Here is a 25,451-nt window from a genome sequence, read left to right as displayed (position 1 = left end):
GCAGTTCTGGGCTGCTGGGCTGTGTAGGGAGGCTCCCAGTCTGCTGAAATGATGGCTGAATGGGGCTTTGTTAATTCACACTGCTCCACCTTCCCAACTCTGGGACAATCAGCTGAGGTTGCAGGGAAGGCTAATGTCCACGCCCAGTTTTGTGGTGTGTGCCTGTTATTTGAAGCACTTCCATCACACTGGGTTGTCTGGGGCAGCTCTGGGCTATGGGGCTGGCGATGGGCAGGAGTGTTTCTTGTCCACCAGGATGATGGCTGTGAGCGGGCACCCCCCTTTTCTTGGGAAGTTGTGGTGTTTAGTGAATTTTCTCAGCCACTGGATTATTGCCTTTTGTCTCAGAGCTCTCTTAGTTCTGCTCTTGACTTGACCTGCCCAAATTACAAGTCTTTGAAGCTTTCTGTATTGGGCTTCTTAGAGTAATTGTTTTAGAAAAAGAAAAAAGGATTAAAAAAAAAAAAAAAGGGCCCTCCTCAGAGATCTAATGGGTTATTGAAATGCTAAGAGACAAAGCAACCAGGGTCATTAAGGAAAGGTCCACAGGGCAGAGAGATCAGCTTTTCTTCGGGATTTGCATATGAGCCTCAGGGCCTGAGTTCTGCCCTTCTCCTTTCTATGTTCACCAGAACTCCAAAAATCCTCCGCTTTTATTTTGGAGTTTTTCATGTTGTTTTTTTTCTATGCCTGTCTCCTCTCTGCTGGGCTGGCTGCTCTCAGATTCTCTGGTGTCTGGTCTCAGTCTATCTATGGTTGGAGTTTGGATCAGTAGAATGAGTGTCCGATAAGGGCTGCCACTGCAGTTCTCCCTTCTCTTTCCCGGAGCTGACAGCCCCTCCTCCCACGGGACTGAGCCTGGCAGGGAGGGGCGCGGGTCCCCTGGCCGCAAAAACTTACAGATTTCGCTGATCTCAGCAGTTCCACATTTTCATGAGTGTTGTGTGAAGTATGCCCAAAGTCAGATTGCTGTGTGGTGTCCAGTCCACGCAGTTCCTGGCTTTCTACCTACTTTCCTGGAGGAGTAACTAAAACATACAGCTCACCAGTCCGCCATCTTGCCCCGCCTCTTCTACAGCTTTTATTTTTATCTTATTTTGGCTAACTTGAACCATGCCTTTTTTTAAATTTATTTTTTATTAGAGAAGTTGTAGGTTTACAGAAAAATCAGAAAATAGAGTTTGCATATACTGCCCCCTATTATTAATACCTTGCATTATTGTAGTACATTTGTTATAATTCATGAAAGAATGTTATCTATGGTTTACATTAGGATTCACTGTTTGTGTTGTACATTCCTATACTACTTAAAAATGTTTTGTTCTGGTAACACATGTAAACCTAAAATTTCCCTATTTAGCTACAATCAAATATATGATTCAATTAATTACATTCCCAGTGTGTGCTACCATCAACACAATCCATTACCAGATTTCTTCCCAGCACCCCAAATAGAAACTCTACAACTTAAGCATTAACTTCCCCTTCCCTACTATGGCCCCTGGTAACCTGCATTCCAGTTTCTTACTAGTAATTTGCTTATTCTAATGATTTTATATCAGTGAGATCATACAATATTTTCCCTTTTAGGTCTTGCTTGCTTCACTCAACATGATGTCTTCAAGGTTCATCCATGTTGTAGCATGTATCAGGACTTCATTCCCTTTTGTAGTTGAAGAATATTCCACTGTGTGTCTATACCACATTTTGCTTATCCATTGATCTGTTGATAGACACTTGAGTTGCTTCCATCTTTTCACAGTTGTGAACAATTCTGTGAATATCAGTGTACAAATATCTGTTCAAGTCCCTGCTTTCAATTCTTTTGAGTATATACCTACAAGTGGGATTGCTGTGTCATATGGTAATTCTATACTTAACTTTCTGAGGAACCACCAAACTGTCCTTAGCAGGGACTACACAATTTTGCATTCCTACCAACAATGAAAAAACATTCCTATTTCTCCACATCCTTGCCAACACTTTTTTCCATTTTTTTTTTACTGAAGAAGTTCTAGTGGGTGTGAAATGGTATCTTGCTGTGACTTTGATTCACACTTTCCTAATGGCTAATGATGAATATATTTTCATGTGCATCTTGGCTATTTATGTATCTTCTTTAGAGAAATTTCTATTCAAGACCATTTAAAAAATGGGTCTTTTGTCTTTTTGTCAAGTTGAAAGAATTCTTTACATAATCTGGATATTGAACCTTTATTGGATGTGTGATTTCCAGTATTAACTTGTCTTTTTACTCTCATGATAGAGTCCTCTGCATGAAAATTTTAAATTTTAATGAGACCCAATTTATCTACTTTTTTGCTTGTTGCTCATGCATTTAGTGTAAAGTTTAAATAACCATTGCTTAATACAAGTTCCTGAATGCTTCTCTATGTTTTCCTCTAGGGTTTTTAAAGTTCTGTTTCTTATATTTAGGATTTTAATCCATTTTGAGTTGTCTTTTCAATATGGTGTGAAGTAGGGATCTACTTTCATTCTTTTGCACATGGACATCCAGTTTTCCCAGCACCATTTGTTGAAGAGACTATTCTTTCACCAATGAGTGCATTTGGCATCCTTGTCAAAAATCAATTGGTGTCCCAGAAGTGTGGTGGTGTTTTTGTGGCAGAGGCAGGTGGCTGGCTGTTGTGGAGCCCATGCAGCTCAGAAGGCCAACCAACTGCCAAGTTCCACAGGATTAATTTATTTTTGGAATTCAAGTGAAATATTTTTTTTTCATGAAAGATGATAAACAAATGATCAATAAATGGAAGAAAAACTCTCTGATGTCATTAATCTTTGGGGATATGTATACTAAAACCACACTGAGATAGCTTTACACACCCACTTGATTGAGTAAATTAAAAGAGACTGACCACACCCAGTGCTGGTAAAGATGAGGAGCAGCTGGGAACTCTCCTATAATGTTGAAGGGAGTGTAAAATGGCAAAAGAACTTTTGAAACTGTTATGAAAGTAAACACACCTCCCTTTTGAATCATCATTCCATCAGGTGCAATATTAAAAGGAAAACAAAACCAATGTTGGGAGTTATTTCTGCTAATTTTATTATTTTTTAAATTTATGATTTGATTTGAATACTATCATGGGAAGAAGCTGTGAGTTCTGGGGAATATAATTATGACTTAATAACTTAAAAGAAGCTCAGTATATCCACACTGAAGGAGTGGAACAAGTCTTTAGAGCTACTGATCATGTAGATTACTGGTTGGAAAGATACAGAGACAATGCTTACAAAGACTTAGCCTGGAAGCATGGAAACATACATTTCTCAGCACCTTGCATTTATTCTGAAATTATGGAAGCATTGAAACTTCAACCAGGATTATCTTTTCTTAACCTGGGAAGTGGAACTGGATATTTAAGTACATTGGTCCTTTTGGAATAAATCATGGGACTGAAATCCATTCAGATGTGGTGGAATATGCCAAGGAAAAATTGGAGTGCTTCATCAAAAATAGTGATAGCTTTGATAATCAGCTCCTAGACCTAGACTATGCATCTAAGAGTGAAGCTACAAGGTAAGTCTAGTTGACCCTGATCTCCTAGCAGCTTATGAAATTATATGGTGGGGGAAAGATGGTGACATAGAGAGGTGTGGAATTTAGTTAGCCCTCTAGAGCAACTAACAAATAGCAAGGAACAACTAGTAAATAGTCTGTAACAACTGTTGGGAGACATCTGTGACTGTACACACATCATACACCAGCCTGGAATGGGTGGAACAGCTGAGATTGCAGCATAAGAACTGTAAGTGAAGCTCCGCAAACTGCAGACCTGGTGCCCCTTCCCAACTGGCATGGCAGGCTGAGTTGCAAAAATTCACTGTGGGAGAAAGAAGCAGTCCCTGCTGGAGCAAGGGAATGTAGCTCAATGAAGCTCCAATTGCAGTTTTAATTAACAAATTTGGACTACTGAATATAGGCCATGAGCACAGATAAAACTGGAGCAAATAGGAAAGTATTAAGGTCACTCCTGGCAGAAAGGAGGTGGGGCTGACAGAAAAAAATACATACACAAATAAAAACAGAGGATTTTGGAGATGGCTGAGTTCAGAATACAGAAAAAGGGCTGTGTCCCAAGGAAAGGAGCACAGAGAACTGGGTACCAACTCTGGTAGACCAAGGGGCTGGGGACTGGCTCTGAAAAGGGGCTTTCTCTCTTCCTTTTTTTTCTCTCATTCTAAGTGGCTCATTACAGAAAGTGCAGACATTTTCAATTGTCAGCCTTGACCCAGGCAAGGGTGGAGTTATCAGAGTTAGAGAGACAAAGGAGGAATTCAAATGTGGACGATAACTCCTTAAAGGGTGTATCTTCCCCAAGAAAAGGGGGATGGGGCTCAGCCAAGTGAATTGAGACCCCAGGGCCTGAGGGGGGTGGATCAGAAACAACTTAAGCTTGGCTTCTGACACCCTCAGCCCCTGGTCAGAACAATGTCTGCTGAGAATTAAAGGGACTGCACCTCTTTACATGAGTTGGGAGCTGAAGGCTGACAAGCACCACCTGCTGGGCAGGACAGGAAAAGCACAGAGACTAGAGGCCTCAGCGGATAGCCAGACAACCTGCTGGGTTTCATTCTCAGGGAAATGTGACACTGATTACACCTTCCTCCTGAGACCTGGGCCCATCTGGTCTGGGAAAATCTGACTGGGGTAATCAAGGAAACCAGATGCCTAGACAACAAAAAATAATGTGTCACATTAGGAAAAATGAATATATGGCCCTGTCAAAGGAACAAACTTGCACTTCAACTGAGATACAGGAATTGAAACAACTAATTATTAATCAAACAAATCTCCTAAATCAATTAAAAAATCAAATCAATGAGTTGAGGGAAGATATGGCAAAAGAGATGAAGGATATAAAGAAGACATTGGGCAAACATAAGGAAGAACTCAAAAGTTTGAAAAACAATTGTCAGAATTTATGGGAATGAAAGGCATAATACAAGAGTTGAAAAACACAATGGAGACATATAACAGGAGATTTGAAGAGGCAGAAGAAAAGATTCATGAACTGGAGGACAGGACACCTGAAATCCTACAAACAAAAGAACAGACAGGGAAAAGAATGGAAAAATATGAATGGCATCTTAGGGAACTGAATGACAAAATGAAGCACACAAGTGTATGTGTCATGGGTGTCCCAGAAGGAGAAGAGAAGGGAAAGGGGGCAGAAACAACAATTGAGGAAATAATCACTGAAATTTTCCCATCTATTATGAAAGACATAAAATTACAGATCCAAGAAATGCAGCCTACCCCAAACAGAATAGATCTAAGTAGACCTTTGCCAAGACACTTAATAATCAGATTATCAAATGTCAAAGACAGAGAATTCTGAAAGCAGCAAGAGAAAAGTGATCCACCACGTACAACAGAGGCTTGATAAGACTATGTGAAAATTTCTCAGTAGAAACCATGGAGACAAGAAAGCAGTGGTAAGATATATTAAAAAACTGAAAGAGAAAAACTGCCAACCAAGAATTCTATATCTGGCAAAAGTGTCCTTCAAAAATGAAGGAGTGGCAAGATGGTGGAGTGGTGAGGAGCAGAATTTCATCTCTCCCCTAGAGCAGCTGGCAATTACCCAAGAACTATATGAAACAGTGTTTTTGGGGTCTCTAGTAACCAGTCACACATCGGACACAAGTTTGGAATTGGAGGAAAAGCTGAGATCGCAGCAAATATTGTAAGTTCCCCAGACCAGGGATCTGGCGCCCCTCCCCACCCAGATCTCACAGACTGTCTTGCTGCTGGCTCCCTGGAAGGGGGGAAAAAACCCCAAAAAACAGCAATCTGCTGAAGGCAAGAAGGGGGGCTCAACCCAGCCTCAACTGCAGAATTAATTAACAAATTAATTAAATAATTTTGGGAGCTGGAGGTGCTAAAGAAGGCTGGGCACCAAGAAGTGGGGGCACGTAAAAGCAGGCACCCATTCCCAGACTCCAAAAAAGCCATTTTTCCCCCTACATTTTGTCCCTTCTGGCTTCTCACTGATCCCTTATCTTTTTGCATTTCAATATCTCCCAGCAGGGGTGGAACTGAAGCTGTTGGGGAGTAATTATCAGACAATAGCCCAAAGCATATCTTTAAATGCTCTATTCTAACACTGACAAAACTTCCAGGCTGGGAAAAGACTTTTAAAAGGGACTCTTTTTTTTTTTTTTTCTTTTTTCTTTTTCTTGTTTTTCTTTTCTACTTTTTTAATCTAAAAGTAACATATGTGGTTATTTTCTATCTGAAAGCCCAGGTTGATTGACTAGGCTGGGCTTGGGGGGAGACAGAGTACCCACAGTGTCTTTGAGTCCCATATTCACTACTGAAGGTCTTCACCCCTGTCTTTAATTGGCAACTCAGGCTGACCAAGGAATCTACCTGGAGAGGCCCCAAATAGGAGAGGGGAGAAGAGAATAGTGTCCCTGAGAGACAACTGGATTTCTGAGGATTGGGAGAGTGGAGGGAAGTCCAGCTCAACTTGCAGTCCTCCTTTTGGGAACTCAGACTCCAGAGGCTGAAATTCAGATTCCGGCTTCAGTCAGCCATGCCCCTGACAGGATCAGAGACACCAGGAGAACTAAAGTCTCCATACCTCCTTACACTGGTGGGGGAGCTGTGGGCTGGCAAGCACCACCTGCTGGACAGGAGAGGAAAAGCACCAATTCTAAAGGCCTGGTAGGAGTGTCTCATTCTCAGGAAAACTCCATACCCCCCCCCCCACAATGAGACCTGGGCCTCACTGTACTGGGAAAATCTGACTAGGGTTGATCATATCCGAGGAGGCCCACTCACAGAAATGTTACATAGAAGCAGAGCAAGAAACAGAAAAAACAAGAGGGGAAAAATTCTGATCAACTAAATAGAACCTAAGTTAGAGGTCTAGAATGAGTTGAACTGAATAACAGAGGCCAGAGAACAAAGCCAACCAACAAGAAAACCACTAGGTAAAAGATAGAAAACAAGCTCCAAATTAAACTAATCAAGAAAACCAGATGCCTAGACAACTTAAGATAACAAGCCATACCAGGAAACATGAAAATATGGACCAGCCAAAGGAACAAACTAACAGCTCAGCTGAGATACAGGAGTTGAGGCAACTAATGCTAAATAAATTCAATGAAATGAAGGAAGATATAGCAAAAGAGCTGAAGGATGTAAAGAAGACACTGGATGACCATAAAGAAGAATTCATAAACTTAAAAAAACAAATGGCAGAACTCATGGGAATGAAGACCGCAATGGAGGATATGAAAAACACAATGGAGGGACACAGCAGGAGATTTGAACAGGCAGAAGAGAGGATCAGTGAACTGGAAGACAGGTCATTTGAATTCATACACACAAAAGAACAGATGGTGAAAAAAATGGAAAAATATGAGCAGGGTCTTAGGGAGCTGAGTGACAACATGAAACGCACAAATATATGTGTTATGGGTATCCCAGAAGGAGGAGGGGAAAAGGGGCAGAAAGAGTAATAGAAGACATATTCACTGAAATTTTCCCAACTCTTATAAAAGACATAAAATTAGAGATTCAGGAAGTACAACATACCCCAAATAGAAAAGGTCCCATTAGACCTACTCCAAGACACTTACTGGTCAGATTGTCCAATGTCAAAGACAAAGAGAGGATTCTGAAAGCAGCAAGAGAAAAGCGATCCATCACATACAAGGGAAGGTCGATAAGACTATGTACAGATTTCTCCACAGAAACCATGGAGGCAAGAAGACAGTGGCATGATATATTTGAGATACTGAAAGAGAAAAACTGCCAACCAAGAATTCTATATCCAGCAAAATCTTTCCTTCAAAAATGAGGGAGAGATTAAAACATTTTCAGACAAACAGACACTGAGAGAGTTTGTGAATAAGAGACCAGCACTACAAGAAATACTAAATGGAGTGCTACAGGCTGATAGGAAAAGACAGGAGAGAGAGAGTTGGAGAAGAGTGCAGAAATGAAGATTATCAGGAAAGATAAAAGGAGAGAGAGGAAAAAACAAGATATGACATATAAATTCCAAAAGACAAAATGGTAGAAGAAAGTACTGCCCTTACAGTAATGACACTAAATGAAAATGGATTAAGCTCCCCAATAAAAAGACACAGACTGGCAGAATGGATTAAAAAACAGGACCCATCTATATGCTGTCTACAAGAAACTCACTTTAGACACAAGGACAAAAATAGACTGAAAGTGAAAGGTTGGAAAAAGATATTTCATGCAAACAACAACCAGAAAAAAGTGGGAGTAGCTATATTAATATCAGACAAGTTAGACCTCAAAAGTAAAACAATTAAAAGAGACAAAGAAGGACACTATATATTAATAAAAGGGTCAATTCATCAAGAAAACATAACAATCATAAATATTTATGCACCAAGCCAGAATGCCCCAAAATTCATGAGGCAAACACTGCGATCACTGAAAGGAGAAATAGATACCTCTACAATAATAGTTGGAGACTTCAATACACCACTCTCATCAATGGATAGAACATCTAGACAGAGGATCGCTAAAGAAACAGAGATGTTGAATTGTAAAGTAAATGAACTAGACTTGACAGACATTTATAGAACACTACATCCACCAACAGCAGGATACACTTTTTTCTCAAGTGCTCATGGAACATTCTCTAGGATAGACCACATGTTGGGTCACAAAGCAAGTCTCAACAAATTTAAAAATATTGATATTATACAAAACACTTTCTCAGACCACAATGGAATGAAGTTGGAAATAAATAAAAGGCAGAAGGTCATAAAATTCACAAACATATGGAGGTTAAACAACACCCTCTTAAAAAACCAGTGGGTAAAGGAAGAAATTACAAGAGAAATTAGTAAATCCTTGAGGCAAATGACAATGAAAACACAACTTATCAAAACTTATGGGATGCAGCAAAGGCGGTGCTGAGAGGGAAATTTATTGCCCTAAATGCCTATATTAAAAGAGAAGAGAGAGCAAAAATTGAAGAGTTAACTGTTCACCTGGAGGAATTAGAGAAAGAACAGCAAACTAACCCCAAAGCAAGCAGAAGGGAAGAAATAACAAAGATTAGAGCAGAAATAAATGCAATTGAGAACAGGAAAACAATAGAGAGAATCAACAAAACCAGAAGTTGGTTCTTTGAGAGAATCAATAAAATCAATGGACCACTGGCTAGGCTAACAACCAAAAAAGAGAGAGCAGATGCAAATAAATGCAATCAGAAATAGGAAAGGAAATATAACTACCGACCCTCCAGAAATTAAGGAGATAATGAGAAGATACTATGAGCAACTATATGCTAATAAACTAGACAACTCAGATGAAATGGACAACTTCCTAGAGAAGCATAAACAACCAACATTCTCTCAAGATGAAATAGATGACCCCAACAAACCAATCACAAGTAAAGAGATTGAGTCAGTCATCAAAAAGCTCCCAAAAAGGAAAAGCCCAGTACCAGATGGTTTCACATGTGAATTCTACCAAGCATTCAAGAACGAATTGGTACCAATCCTGCTCAAACTCTTCAAAAAAATTGAAGAAGAGGGAAAGCTACGTAACTCATTCTATGAAGCCAACATCACTCTAATACCAAAACTAGACAAAGATACTACAAAAACAGAAAATTATAGACCAATTTCTTTAATGAATATAGCACGCAAAATCCTCAACAAAATACTCGCAAATCAAATCCAGCAGCACATTAAAAGAATTATACACCATGACCAGGTGGGGTTTATTCCAGGTATGCAAGGCTGGTTCAACACAAGAAAATCAATTAATGTAATACACCACATCAATAAATCAAAGCAGAAAGAACCACATGATCATCTCGATTGATGCAGAAAAGGCATTTGACAAAATTCAACATCCTTTCCTGATGAAAACACTTCAAAGGATAGGAAGAGAAGAGAACTTTTTCAACATGATAAAGGCAATATATGAAAAACCCACAGCTAACATCACACTCAATGGGGAGAGACTGAAAGCTTTTCCTCTAAGATCAGGAACAAGACAGGGATGCCCACTATCACCATTGTTATTCAACATTGTGCTGGAAGTTCTAGCTAGAGCAATTATGCAAGAAAAAGAAATAAAAGGCATCCAAATTGGAGAGGAAGAAGTAAAACTTTCACTATTTGCAGATGACATGATTCTATATGTAGGAAATCCAGAAAAATCTACAGCAAAGCTACTAGAACTAGTCAATGAATACAGCAAAGTAGCAGGCTACAAGATCAACATGCAAAAATATGTAGTGTTCCTATACACAAGTAATGTGCAATAAGAGGAGGAAATCAAGAAAAAAATCCCATTTACAATAGCAACCAAAAGAATCAGGTATTTAGGAATAAACTTAACCAAGGACACAAAAGACCTTTACATAGAAAGCTATAAGAAACTGCTAAAAGAAATTGAACAAGACCTAAAAAAATGGAAGAACATACCATGTTCATGGATTGGAAGACTAAATAGAGTTAAGATAGCAATTTTACCTAAACTGATTTACAGATACAATGCAATACCAATTCAAATCCCAACAACTTACTTTACAGAAATAGAAAAACCAATAACTAAATTTATTTGGAAGGGTAAGGTGCCCTGAATAGCCAAAAATATCTTGAGAAAGAGGAACGAAGTGGGAGGTCTCACGCTACCTGACTTTGAAGCATATTACATAGCTACAGTGCTCAAAACAGCATGGTACTGGCATAAGAACAGATATGCTGACCAATGGAATCCAATTGACTGTTTCAGAAGTAGACCCTCACATCTACGGACAACTGATCTTTGATAAGGCAGTGAAGCCAAAGCAACTGGGAAAGAGCAGCCTGTTCAATAAATGGTGTTTGGAGAACTGGATATCCTTTTCCAAAAGAATGAAAGAGGATGCCCATCTCACACCTTATACCAAAATTAACTCAAAGTGGATCAAAGACCTAAACATTAGCACCAAGACCATAAAGCTCTTAGAAGAAAATGTAGGGCAATATCTTAAAGATCTTGTAATAGGAGGTGGTTTCTTAGACCTCACACCCAAGGCATGAGCAATCAAAGAACAAATAGACAAATGGGATCTCCTCAAAATTAAACACTTTTGTACATCAAAGGACTTTGTCAGAAAAGTAAAAAGGCAACCTACACAATGGGAGATGATATTTGGAAACCACATATCAGAAAAGGGTTTAATATCCTGAATATATAAAGGAATCCTGCATCTCAATAACAGAAAGACAAACAATCCAATTAAAAAATGGGCAAAAGACATGGACAGACATTTTTCTGAAGAGAAAATACAAATGGCTCAAAAACATATGAAAAAATGCTCAACTTCACTGGCTATTAAGGAAATGCAAATCAAAACCACAATGAGATATCATCTCACACCTACCAGAATGGTCATTATCCAAAAAACAGAAAATTACAAGTGCTGGAGAGGATGTGGAGAAAGAGGCACACTTATTCATTGTTGGTGGGAATGTAGAATGGTGCAATCACTCTGGAAGACAGTGTGGAGTTTCCTCAGGAAGCTAAATATAGATTTGCTGTATGACCCAGCTATTCCATAGCTAGGTATATACTCAGAGGAACTGAAACTTAAGACACAAACAGACACTTGTAAACCGATGTTTATTGCAGCATTATTCACAATTGCCAAGAGATGGAAACAGCCCAAATGTCCATCAACAGATGAGTGGATAAACAAACTGTGGTATATACACACGATGGAATATTATGCAGGTGTAAGACAGAACAAAGGCATGGATCATGTAATAATGTGGATGAACCTTGAGGACATTATGTTGAGTGAAGTTAGCCAGAAACAGAAGGACAGATTCTGTATGGTCTCACTAATATGAACAGATATTAATGAACAAACTTTGGGAGTTAAAATCTGACAACACAGGCAAACAGGAGATAGAAAGAGGGCACAGACCAGCCATTTGATGCTGAAGGACAACAGAATGCTTAGGATTGATTGCATAGATCCAGAAATAGATAGCATAATACTGTGTGATGGTAGCACAGTATTGTAAGTACACTGAACAAAGATGTCTGTGAGTAAAGCTGAAAGAGGTGGGATAGGATCATGTATGACATCAGAAGTAAAGATAGATGATAAAGACTGGGACTGTATGACTTGGCCAAAACTGGAGTGGCCAATGACTGTTACTAAATATACAAATATAATATTGTTTTTGCAAGTGGGAAAGCAAATGAATGTCAACCATGTAGAGAGTTGAAAAAGGGATGGTATTCAGGAAAAAACATAATCAAAGCAAACTGGAGTCTATGGTCAACAGTAACATTGTAATATACCTCCATTAAATGTAACAAAGGCAATATGCCAATGCTAAATGTATATGAGAGGGGGATATGGGGAGGAATATGGGATTCTTGGTAGTGGTGTTATTTTCTGTCCTTACTATTATATTGTATTGTATGATGTTATTTTTCTTTTTATCATTTTTTTTCTTATTGCTAAAAAAAAAAAACAATTTTTCTTGTAGTAATCAATATGTTCAAGTGCTGATTGTGGTGATAAATGTACAACTTTATAATGATACCATGAACAGCTGATTGTACACTGAGGATAAATGTATGGTATGTGAATATAACTCTATAAAATTGTAGGAAAAAATATATATATAAAAGTGTGGGAGAAAACATGATGAGAGGGATGTACCTATCTACTGTTGATGAGCAGGTAGAATTGTGTAACCTCTCTGAAGGTCAGTGTGGTTGTTCCACAAAAAGTTAAGTATGTGGGGACCAAAAGGTCCTGCAAACTCATTATGGGGTATGTCATTTGAAGATCTGAGAGCAGAGCCATGAATGGACATTTGCAAACTGGTGTCCATGGAGGCAGTAATCATGATTTGCAAAGGGTGATGACCTAAGGGTACATTGACTGAAGAATGGAATGGTGGACTGTGGTGTATGCATACAGTGGAACATTGAGCAACTACAAGAAGGAGTGAAGCTGTGAGACACACAATGAGGTGAATGGATCCTGTACACAGTATTTGAGTGAAGTACACCAGAAATAAAGGCAAACACTTTAATGCCTCACCAATATGGACTAACTACAATGTGTAAACTCAGAAATGAATCTTAGAACATAGCCTAACATGGACACAATTAGTGTAATAGTCCCTAGATTGTAAGCTCTTACAGCAGTTAATTCTATCCCTGAATTGTAATGCCTATCTCTAAACTTTGAGATGCTGATCCCTTAGTGTATAACCTGATTGGTCTCTGGAACAATGCATATCTCTGAGACACCTGAAACTCAGAACTAGAGCTCAGCAGATATGATTGTCAGTATTAATGCATACAGCCACTGTTAAAAAAAAAAAAAGCTGGAAAAGAGCCCAAACTTCAATTAGTGATATGAATGAAACAGGTCTGGTTAAGACCAGGGCAAGCCAAGCCAAAGGGTAAAGGTCGAAACTGACTGTGTTTTAAAACTTCAACTTCCATATGAGACTAAGGAAAGAGATATGTATTTGGTACAGGATCTAAATTTTCTAAATGGTACAACTCTACAGTCGGTTTGTTCAAACACCACAATTGCATGGAACTTTGAATAGGAAGTGAGATACGGTAGGTTAGTATAGGCTGGAGTGAAATAGTGACACATCCCAGAGTAATTTGGGCAGATAATAAAAAATATATTTACAGCCTCCCCCTCCCCAGCCCCGAGGATCTGGGGGAAGGTGCAGAAGTGTTGGACTTCCTCACCTGGACTGGTGTTGATGTTGTCACAAACATTGGGACTGGTGGTTTGACGTGCTGAGCCCTCAATCATGGGACATGCCCTTATGAAGCTCATTACTGCAAAGGAGAGGTTAAATTTGCATATAATTGTGCCTAAGAGCCTCCCCCTGAGTACCTCTTTGTTGCTCAGATGTGGCCCTCTCTCTCTCTAACTGAGCCACCCTCAACAGGTGAACTTGCTGCCCTCCCCGCTACATGGGACCCAACTCCCAGGGGTGTAAATCTCCCTGGCAATGCAGAATATGACTCCCAGGGATGAATCTGGACCCAGCATCATGGGACTGAGAGTATCTTCTTGACAAAAGGGGGATGCAAAATGAGACGAAATAGTGTCAGTGGCTGAGAGATTTCAAATGGAGTCGAGAAGTCATTCTGGTGGACACTCCTATGCACTATATAGATAACACCTCTTAGGTTTTAATGTATGGAATAGCTAGAAGTAAATATCTGAAACTACCAAATTCCAACCCAGTAGTCTGGACTCCTGAAGACAATTACATAATAATGTAGATTACAAGGGGTGACAGTGTGATTGTGAAGACCTTGTGGATCATACCCCCTTTATCTAGTGTATGGATGAGTAGAAAAACAGGGATAAAAACTAAAGGACAAATGGGGTGGGATGGGGGGATGATTTGGGTGTTCTTTTTTCAGTTTTATTTTTTATTCTTGTTCTGGTTCTTTCTGATGTAAGGAAAATGTTCAGAGATAGACCGTGGTGATGAACGCATAACTATGTTATCATACTGTGGACAGTTGATTGTATACCATGGATGATTGTATGGTGTGTGAATGTGTTTCAATAAAACTGAATTTAATTTAAAAAAAAAGACATCCCTCTCAGATATCTACAATCTTACCATGATGTATATAGCCTAAAAATGTGAAAAGTAAAAGGGCAATTAGAACCTTTCTTTAATCTAGATACCATAATCAAACACTACTCCATCTATCTCACTGAAAACTGTATTACCAATAAAATTATACTCTGTGACTTATAAAAAAAATGAAGGAGAGTTTAAAATATTCTCAGACAGACAATGAGAGAGTTTGTGAACAGGATGTCTCCCTCTACAGGAAATACTAAAGGGAACACTACAGACAGATAGGAAAAGACAGGAGAGAAAGGTTTGGAGCACATTATTGGGTGATGGTAGCAATGTAAGTACACTGAACAAAGATAACTATGAATATGGTTGAAAGAGGAAGGTTAGGAGCATTTGGGACACCAGAAGAAAAGAGAAAAGATAAAGACTGTGACTGTATAACTCAGTGAAACCTAGCACAGTGATGTAAGCAAACTGAACAAAGATGACTGTGAGTATGGTTGAAGGAGGAAGGTTAGGAGCATGTAGGATACCAGAAGGAAAGACAGAAGATAAAGACTGGGACTGTATAACTTAGTGAAACCTAGAGTGGTCAATGATTGTGATTAAAAGTACAAATACATTTTTGCATGAGGGAGAACAAATGAGTGTCAACTTTGTAAGGTGTTAAAAATGGGTTGGTATTGGAGAAATACTGTTGATGCAAACTGGAGTCTATAGTTAACAGTAACATTAAAATATGCTTCCATTGTAACAAAGGCAATATACCAAAACTAAATGTCTATAAGAGGGGCATATAAGGGAGGGGTGTGGGATTCTTGGCATTGGTGTTTTTGTCTGACTTTTTTAATTGTATTTTATTTTAATTTTTTTGTTGCTTTTTAGTTGTCATTTTTTCTTTCTTTTTTCTTTTTATTTTTTTCACCTTTCCTCTTTCTTTGTGAAAGAAATGGAAATGTCCTTATATAGATGGTGGTGGTGAATGCATAACTATGTGATTATACAGGGAACCACTGTTTGTTTACTTAGGATAGATTGTATGGTGTGTGAATAAAACCATCCAAAAAATGAATGGAGGGCTACAAGTGCTGGAGAAGGTGTGGAGAAAGGGATGTACCTTGTCACCATTGGTGGGGAAGTAGAATGGTGTTGCCTATCTGGAGGGCAGTGTGTTGGTTTCACAGGAAGCTGGGCATGGATTGCCATATGGTTCTGCAACTTGGTTATTGGGTATATACTTGGAAGAACTGAAAAGAGGAACAAGAATGGACATTTGCATAGTGGGGTTTAAGGTGTCAGTATTCACAATTTGCAGCAGATGGAGGTGACATAAGGGTACATTACTGATGAACAGAATGGTGAACTATGGTGTATTCATACAATGGAATATTGAGCTGCTACAAAAAGAAGTGCAGCTGTGAGGTGAATGGACATTGAGGACAGTATGTTGAGTGAAATAAACCAGAAATGAAAAGAAAAACATTATAATGCCTTACTAATATGGACTAAATATAATGTGTGGACTATGAGAGTTGGGTCTGGGGGCATAGGTTATCAGGGAAAGGCTTATTGTAAAGGTTCCTAGGTTTTAAGCTCTTATAGCAGTTAGATCTATTCCTGAGTTGTAATGGTTATTTCTAAGTTCTGAGATGCTGAACTCTTTGTGTATGACCTGGTCAGTCCCTGGAACTTTGAGTGTCTATGTGACACCTGAGACTTAGAACTGGAGTCTGGCAGCTGTGAATGCCAGCATTGCCCCAGACAACAAATACTAGAGTCTGAAAAAAGAGATCAGAATTTTATGAATGAGGTGAACTTGGTTGGGACTAGGGTAGATCAGACTAAAGGGTAAAGGATGATGTTGATGACGTTTTTGAAGCTTCAACTTCTGTGTGAGACCAAAGAAAGAGATGTTTTTTAGGTGCAAAATCTATATTTTTTGTAACACATTATGTAATTTAACTTGTATGGTCAGTTGGTTCAAACAACATAATTATGTGGAACGTTGACTAGGGAGTGAAATCTGGTTTGGTTTGTATGGGTTCTTGTGAAGCCCCAATGCATCCCAGAGTAATTTGGGCAGAGAATAAAAATGTATTTGCAAAGCCCCCTTGAGGGACTGGGGGAAAATGTAGAAATATTATATTTCCCCACTTGGGGAATTAATGATATTCTCACAGGTATTGGGGGCTACCAATTTGGAAGGCTGAGTCCTTGATCTTGCAGCTTGCCCTTATGAAGTTTGTTGAGGCAAAGGAAAGGCTAAGCCTACTTAAAATTATGCCTAAGAGTCACCCTCAGAGAACCTCTTTTGTTGCTCAGATGTGGTCTCTCTCTCTAAGCCTCTGCAGGTAAACCCACTACCCTCCCCTCTATGTGGGGCATGTCTCCCAGGGGTGTAATTTTCTCTGGCAACATTGGACATGATCACAGGGATGAGCTTGGTCCTGGCATTTTGGGATTGAGAAAGCCTTCTTGGACCAAAAAGGGGAAGAGAAATGAAACAAAGTAAAGTTTCAGTTGCTGAGAGATCTCAAATAGAGTCAAGAGGTCATTCTGGAGGTTATTCTTATGCATTATTTAGATATCCCTTTTTAGTTTTTAGTGTATTGGAATAGCTAGAAGGAAATACCTGAAACTGCTGAACTGCAACCCAGGAGCCTTTATTCTTGAAGATTATTGTATAAGTATATAGCTTACACTGTGTGACCATGTGATTATGAAATCTTTGTGGCTTCCACTCCCTTTATACAAGGTATGGAGAGATGAATAGAAAAATGAGGACAAAAAGTAAATGAATAATGGGGAGGGATGGGGGTATGGGATGTTTTGGGTGTTCTTTTTTACTTTAACTTTTATTCTTATTCTTTTTTTGTGCATGGTAATGAAAATGTTCAAAAATTGTTTGTGGTGATGAATGCACAACTATGTGATTGTACTGTGAAAAACTGAATGGCACCATGGATGATTATATGGTATGTGAATACGTATCAATAAAATTGAATTTAAAAAAAGAATTATATGGGCAAGTTGGCAAAGGTCCCTTCTGTGAAAGAAATCATCTGTCCATCTCAAGATGAAGGTATTCTAACATGAACCTATAAAGAAAACCACTGCTAAGATTTGAGTTCTGTGAACCTGCATTTGTGGTTGGTAATTGCTTCCAGATAGCATCTGACAGCCATCAGTATGATTGAATTAATTATGGAGCTGGAGTCCAGAAAGACCATGAAAACTACTGAAAATGTTACTAAAAGTTGGAGACATTCTCATCATGCCTACAGAGAATCAGTTAACACAAATTATGTGAACTAGATGCTACACTTGGGAAAGTAAAAATATCCTTGTTGTTTCATTTTCTCCACTCGTTTAACAAAGTAAGAATGATACTGGCAGACCAGATTCAGTGGGGACTCCCCCCATGTGTTGTCAGGAATCTACAGGACTTGACTTGTATTCACATTTGCTGCACACTTAGAAATTTTATAAGTGATGAAATGCAGGCTAAGGGGTTTCCTCAAAGGGGTCCACCAAAAAGGAAATGGAAGAGAGTTAAACAAAGAATGATCACTTATGTGTTTGGGGTAATCAGCTTATTTGTCACCCTCTAGACAGTGAGGAGGATGAAAAAATGGAAGAAGATAAAAATAAGAGGAAGAGAAAGATCACAGTGAAACCATGAAGCCAGAGCAGCCTCATCAAAATTTACTGAGGGAAAAAATTATGAAGCTGCCCCTCCCCAAATCTTTAAAAGCTTACTTGACATATTTTAGAGAAAAATGACTTAGATCATGAAGAAAGATTGCCTACTGGTAATTCCTTTGGTCTTGAAAATGTAGAACTTTTTAAGAGTTAAAAGAGAAAATTATTTCTTTCAGAGAGAATTATAGTGGAAAAAGTATAACATGTTTCTGTCTTAGTAACAAAAATAATGTATTCAGTGATTAACAAGAATCCCTTTTATAAAATCTATTTTTCTTTAAATCTTGGAAAAATGCTGTTTTAACTGAGTGATTTTAAAGTGGAATGCAGCAATGATCAAGACTTTATGTACAGTAAATCCTTTTCTGATTCCTAATAGATTTGTAGTGATGAGGGTTAAATTTAATTTCATATAAGGTTAAATAATGGTTAAGCACATCTAATCTGATTTGAATTGCAGTTGTTTGAATTTCTGCTAGAAAAATTTTCTTATCTAATAAGGAAATCAAATGCCTTGTAAACCTATTTACCTTACTTTTGTTGCAATCACATTTCTGAGTTGCTGTAGATGTATTCTGGGCAATATATGAGTGCAATAACAATAAACATATTGAACAACTTAGCTTTAAAGAAAAAACAAAAGAAGTTTCATGGAATTCAACAGCCCTGCCACTTCTGCTTTTGAATCCATTGCCAAAATATTTGAGGAAAACAACTGCTTCTCTCATAGAGATCTTAAGAGCACATCAAGGGAAAAAAGTAAAAGTCTATGCTTAATACAACTCTTAATTTCTATGGATTCTTTACATTTCAGTGTTTACAAATAGTGAAGTTATTTTTCCCTCTGGAGTTTTAAAATATTTAGGATTGTTTTTTTCTATAGTCCACTGTATAAAGTATTTGGTTTTTAAAAGTCCATCATTCTATGCTCCTCTTTTAATAGCCCTGACCATGAACAAATAAGCATGAGTGACTGCCACATCTTGGATAGTTCTTACTAGCAAGGCCAGGGCAGATTTGTTCAGCAGATGTACTTTAGCAAATGGAACTTCATTTCATCTGACTATTCATCTTTGACAAGGCAGGGCTGAGCTAGCCAACATTTGCTTTGGAATTCATCTTTTTAATATAAGAAATATTCACAGAAATTTTATGTAGATGCCTTTCATGTTGAAAATCCTGTTGATAATCATAGTATAATCTCTGGGACCTAAGTTGTACTCATTTAACTTCTTCCCATCTTTTCCTTAGTTTCTTTAGGCAAACTTATAATGGTTTTGATTTTTTGCTTAACATAACATGTATAAACTATCCATTGTTTGAATGTTATTTGTAGCTTATCAGTAATAAAATAGGTCATAAATGCTGTTATCAGTTTATTTGGTTTATTTTCATGGTAGGCTCTGAAAACAGTCATTCCTTGTCAAGGATGTAAATTGTAACAAATTTACTACTTAATGTTGCATAGATTGCATGTTTTTTAAAAGAAAAATTTGAGAGTATCACTTATTACACCAGCATCACTATAATAATAGTAAATCAGATTTGCTTAAGGAAATCCAGTCAATCAATAGTGAAATGATTATTATCTCTTTGCAAAGATTGAAATATTGGTAATATCTAAATGGTTTCAAAAATCTCAACTCTGATAATTCCATACATCTGAAAACAAGAACTAGAAATATTCCAAGCATTACTTGTTTCAAGTAAATCAGCATATTTTAGTAATTTGAAAGATAATTTCATGGAAGATATTTGTTTTGTACAAATGACTGGGGTTGGGGGTAAGGAGGGCTCCACATTTTTTTAGGTGATTACTAAAAATAGAAATATCCCATCTCATTTCTGTCCAGAAAAGAAAATGAAACAGTTTGTTTCATCCAATTGTCAGATGTTAGAAATGCTCATTTTATTTTGATTTAAATGTATGTTTGAAAGTTTAATCATGAATTCCTGGTGCCCACATACTTATCTGGAAAACATTGAAAGAGTATCACCTTATTGCCCCAACTCCCAGCATTTTGTTGCAGCTGGTGTTCAGATATGTAAAGATGTATATTATCAAATGATGATTTTACTATTTAGGAGAGAGTTTTGTTAAGGATATTTGAAGATTGACTTTTTTGTAGTCTTTCATTCTTTTGACTTTGGCAAAATGTGCAGTAGATATTCATGACCATTGCATATTTTTGTTATTACAAGCATTTTTCTTTTGTGTTTTTACAAGCATTCATTTTACAGTTGTGACTTTATTATGAACTTTAAATAAAGAAGTAGAGGTGAAAAAATGGAAAAAATCAATTGTGAAAGTTGATTTCTGAACTGTTTGATTCCATTGGTCTATATGTCTGTCCTCATGCCAGTACAATGCTATTTTAATTACTGTGGCTTTATGATAAGTTTTAAGATCAGGAAGTGTGAGTCCTCCAACTTCATTCTTCTTTTCAAGATGGCTTTAGCAATTCAGGGACCTTTACCCTTCCAAATTTGATGATTGGCTATTCCATGTCTGCAAAGAAGGCTGTGGGAATTTTGATTGGGATTGCATTGAATCTGTAAAGCACCTTGGATACCATTGACATCTTAACATATTTAGTTTTCCAATGCATGAAGACAGAATGGCCATCCATTTATTTAGGTCTTCTCCAATTTATTTTACAATGTTATGTAATTTTCCATGTACAAGTCCTTTACATCCTTGGTTAGATTTATTCTTATATATTTGATTCCATTGTATTGGAAATGGAATCTTTTTCTTGTTTTCTTCTTCAGATTGTTCATCATTAATATATAGAATCATTATGGATTTTTGTGCGTTGATCTTGTACACAATCAGTTTACTGAATTCATGTATTGGCTCTAGCAGCTTTGTTGATTTTTCAGGATTTTTTGTATACAGGATTATGTCATCTGCAAATAGGGAAAGTTTTACTTCTTCCTTTCCAATTTGGATGCCTCATTTCTTTTTCTTGCCTAATAGTTCTGGCTAGAACTTCCAGTACAATGTTGAATAACAGTGGTGACAATGGGAATCCTTGCCTTGTTCCCAGTCTTATGGGGGAAAGCTTTGTCTTTTACATATATTCCCCTACCCCACCTCTTTCAGCCTTACTCAGAGACATCTTTGTTCAGTGTACTTACAATATTGTGCTACCATCACACAGTATTATGCTATCTATTTCTGGATCTGTACAATCAATTCTGCTGAACATTCTGTAGTCCTTCAGCATCAAATGCCTGATCTCTACCCTCTTCCTATCTCCTGGTAGCCTATGTTATCAGCTTTCAACTCTCAAAGTTTGCTCACTGATGTTCATTCATATTAGAGAGACCATACAGTATTTGTCCTTTTGTTTCTGGCTAACTTCACTCAACATAATGTCTTCAAGGTTCATCCATGTTATTATTTTTTCCATGTTTCTGTTCTGTCTTATAGCTGCATAATATTCTATCATGTGTATATACCACAGTTTGTTTATCCACTCATCCATTGATGGACATTTGGGCTGCTTCCATCTCTTGGCAATCATGAATAATGCTGCAATAAACATTGGTTTACAAATGTCTGTTTGTGTCTTAACTTTCAGTTCCTTTGAGTATATACCTAGCAATGGAATAGTTGGGTCATATGGCAGATCTATACTTAGCTTTCTGAGGAACCTCCACATGATTCTATTGTTTTTTATTCTCTATTTAATTTATCTCTGCTATAATCTTTATTTCCTTTCTTCTGCTTACTTTGAGTTTAGTTTGTTCATTTTTTGTTTTTAGATCTTCCAGTTGCAAGGTTAGGTCTGTGATTGAGATCTTTTTTAATGTAAGTATTTAGAGCTATAAATTTCCCTCTCAGCACTGCCTTTGCTGTATCCCTTAAGTTTTGGTATGATGTGTTTTCACTTGCCTCAAGATATTTCCTGTGTGATTTCTTCTTTGACTCACAGGTGGTTTAAGAGTACATTGCTAAGTTAAAAAAAAAGAGTACATTGCTTAATTTCCATATATTTGTGAATTTTCCATTTTTCCCACTGTTATTGAGTTCTAGCTTCATTACATTATGGTTGGAGAAGATATATTGTATGACTTTAGTATTTTTTAATTTATTGAGACTTGTTTTGTCACCTAACATTTGAACTATCCTGAAGAATGATCCATGTGCACTAGAGAAAAATGCTGCTGTTGGGTGAAGTGTTCTATGTATGTCTGTTAGATTGGTTTATAGTATTCAATTCTTCTATTTCCTTATTGATATTCTGTCCAGATGTATCCATTATTGAAAATTGTGTATTGAAATCTCCTACTATTAATGTAGAACCATCTAGTTCTCCATTCAAATTTTGTCAATATTGGCTTCATGTATTTTGAGGCTTTACCCTTAAGTGCATATATATTTATGATTTTTTATGCCTTCTTGTTAAGTTGACCCATTTATGAGTATGTAGTGACCTTCTTGTCCCTTGTGACAGCTTTTGACTTAATCTATTTTATCTGATATTAGTATAGCTACACCAGTTCATTCCATTCTCATTCTTGTTCTCCCCTCCAGTTATCTTTTGATTATTATTTGATTGTATATATCTATATATACATTTTTTCCATCCTTTCACTTTTAACCTTCTTCTCTTTGAGTTTAAGGTAAATCTCTCTCAGCTATGATTATCTGGGAGTAACTTAATCTCTCATTTTTGAAAGAAAAGTCTTCCCTCATATAAAATTCTTGGCAATTGTTTTCTTCCAGCACTTTAAATATATTGTACTACTGTCTTCTTGCCTCCATGGTTTCTGATGAGAAGTTGGAACCTAATCTTATCGGAATTTCCTTGGACATAAAACTTCATTTTCTCTTGCAGCTTTCAGAATTCTTTGTCCTTTACATTAAACACTTTGATTACTATGTGTCTAGGTGTGGCCTTCTTTGAGTTTATCCTGTTTGGGGTTCATTGGACTTCTTGAATGTGCATATTCATGTCTTTTGATAAGTTTGGGGAGTTCTTTTGGCCATTATTTCTTTGAATGTTCTTCTGCTCCTTTCTCTATTCTGCTTCTGGGACTCCTATACTGTATATATTGGTATGCTTAATGATGGCCCACTGGTCTGTTAGTCTATTTTCACTTTTAAAAATCATTTTCTTTCTCTTAGCCTGACTCATTTCAGTTGTCTTGTCTTTGAGGTCACTGATTCTTTCTACTGCCACTTCCAATCTGCTGTTGTAATACCCTCTAGAGAGTTTGTCATTTCTGTTACTGTAGTCTTAAACTCCAGTAGTTCTGTTTGATGCATTTTTAAAACTTCTATCTCTTTATTGAGATTCTCATATTGTTCATTCATTGTGTTCCCCATATCCTTTATTTCTTTTCCTTTATCTTTTTGAGCATATTGAGGATCATATTTTTAAAGTTTTTGTTTGGTATGTCTAAACTCTGGTCCTCTTTGTTAATGGCTTCCACATTTTTATGTTGTCCTTTGGACCATCACTTTCTGTTTTCATCTTGTAATCTTTTGTTGTACATGTACATCCTAATATTTTAAAGTGCTAACTCTGAGATTTAATCCCTGAGCTATCTGTTCCTTAAGTTTGTATCCATCTAGTGTTACAACAGAGATTTCCTTGAGTGCCAGGAGCTAATGAAAACAAACCAAAGCAAAAGGCACCTTTCAAGTCTGCAAATTTGCCCTGATTTGTCTGGTGGTCTTCTTCAGAGCTTAGCCCTCCTATCAAGAAGAGCAGCTGAGGTGAGTGCAGAATGCAGTGGCATCTCTGTCTTATCTCAGCCTGTGTGGAGCCTGCTTCTTGTCCTGGGCTTGTACTTGCTCCTGACTTTATGAATTCCCAGTTTACAGGAATTTGAATGCCCCCTCTATTCCCTTTGAAATAGACTTTCACCCCCTTCTGGGTGCTCTATTGTATGACTTAATGCAGATTGTCCTTAACCCCAGTCTGCTTTGACTTATTTTTTACACTGCTTATTTCTTGTAAAACTGTCCTAAGACAAGTTTCCTGGTTCAGTCTTTATGCTTCCATCTGATATATTGGCACTGACCCACTGTCATCCTGGTGTGCACATAGAGGTTACTCTGTTCCCTCTGGAACAGGGCCAGGGATCCACATTGGGAGAGCAGGCTGTCTCCACAATGCGCAGGGGAAGTATTGGGGGAGGGGCTAGCAAGTGCATCATGAGTTTTGCCCAACATTTTTCAAGCTGCTTTTTCTTGATTCAGCTCTTGTCCAGTTATTGCAACCTTTATCTGTTTTATGGAATTTTGAAGAAGATGGTTCTGCCAGTTTTTGCTACTTGTTCAAAGATTCTGATGGGGGGGCAATACCCTGAAACATCTCATACTGCCATCTTGATTGATCAGAAGTCTTTGTATTTCATTTTTTTTTCATTTTTATTGTGATTGTTCAGATACCATACAATTATCCAAAGATCCAAAGTGTACAATCACTTGCCCCTGGGTACCCTCATACAGCTGTGCATCCATCACACTTAATTTTTGTTCAATTTTTAGAAACTTTTCATTACTCCAGACAAGAAATAAAGTGAAAAATGAAAAGAGAAAAAAAGAAAAGGAAACTCTAAACCTCCCCTATCCCTAACCAACCCCCCTCAATTGTTGACTCCTAGTATTGATATAGTATGTTTGTTACTGTTTATGAAAAAATGTTGAAATACTACTAACTGTAGTATATAGTTTGTAATGGGTATATAGTTCTTCCCTATATGCCCCTCTATTATTAACTTCTAATTGTATTGTCATACATTTGTTCTGGGTCATGAAGTGATTTCTAGTATTTGTACAGTTGATCATGGACATTGCCCACCATAGGATTCAGTTTTATACATTCCCATCTTTTGACCTCCAACTTTCCTTCTGGTGACATATATGACTCTGAGTTTCCCCTTTCCACCTCATTCACACACCATTCGGCACTGTTAGTCATTCTCACATCTTGCTACCAACACCCCTGTTCATTTCCAAACATTTAAGTTCATCCTAATTGAACATTCTGCTCATACTAAGCAAGAGCATCTACATTTGTTCCACAAGGCAGGAGGGAGAGTCATAGAAGGTAGAGAGGCAAAAGAAAGAGGAAACAAAAAAATGACAGCTAGGAAGCAGCAAAAGGAAA

At 37.6% G+C, this 25,451-nt stretch overlaps 1 pseudogene; it reads left to right on the top strand.

Annotated features, from left to right (window-relative positions):
• Positions 1 to 1,494: 1,494 nt before the first annotated feature.
• LOC119514692 lies at positions 1,495 to 17,992 on the top strand (annotated as a pseudogene).
• The last annotated feature ends 7,459 nt before the right edge of the window (positions 17,993 to 25,451 follow it).

The sequence above is a fragment of the Choloepus didactylus genome, chromosome 18, assembly GCF_015220235.1.
Source record: "Choloepus didactylus isolate mChoDid1 chromosome 18, mChoDid1.pri, whole genome shotgun sequence".
NCBI classification, from domain to species: domain Eukaryota; kingdom Metazoa; phylum Chordata; class Mammalia; order Pilosa; family Megalonychidae; genus Choloepus; species Choloepus didactylus.
The sequence above is the reverse complement of the archived record's forward strand: the minus strand, read 5'-3'. Positions and strand labels throughout refer to the sequence as shown.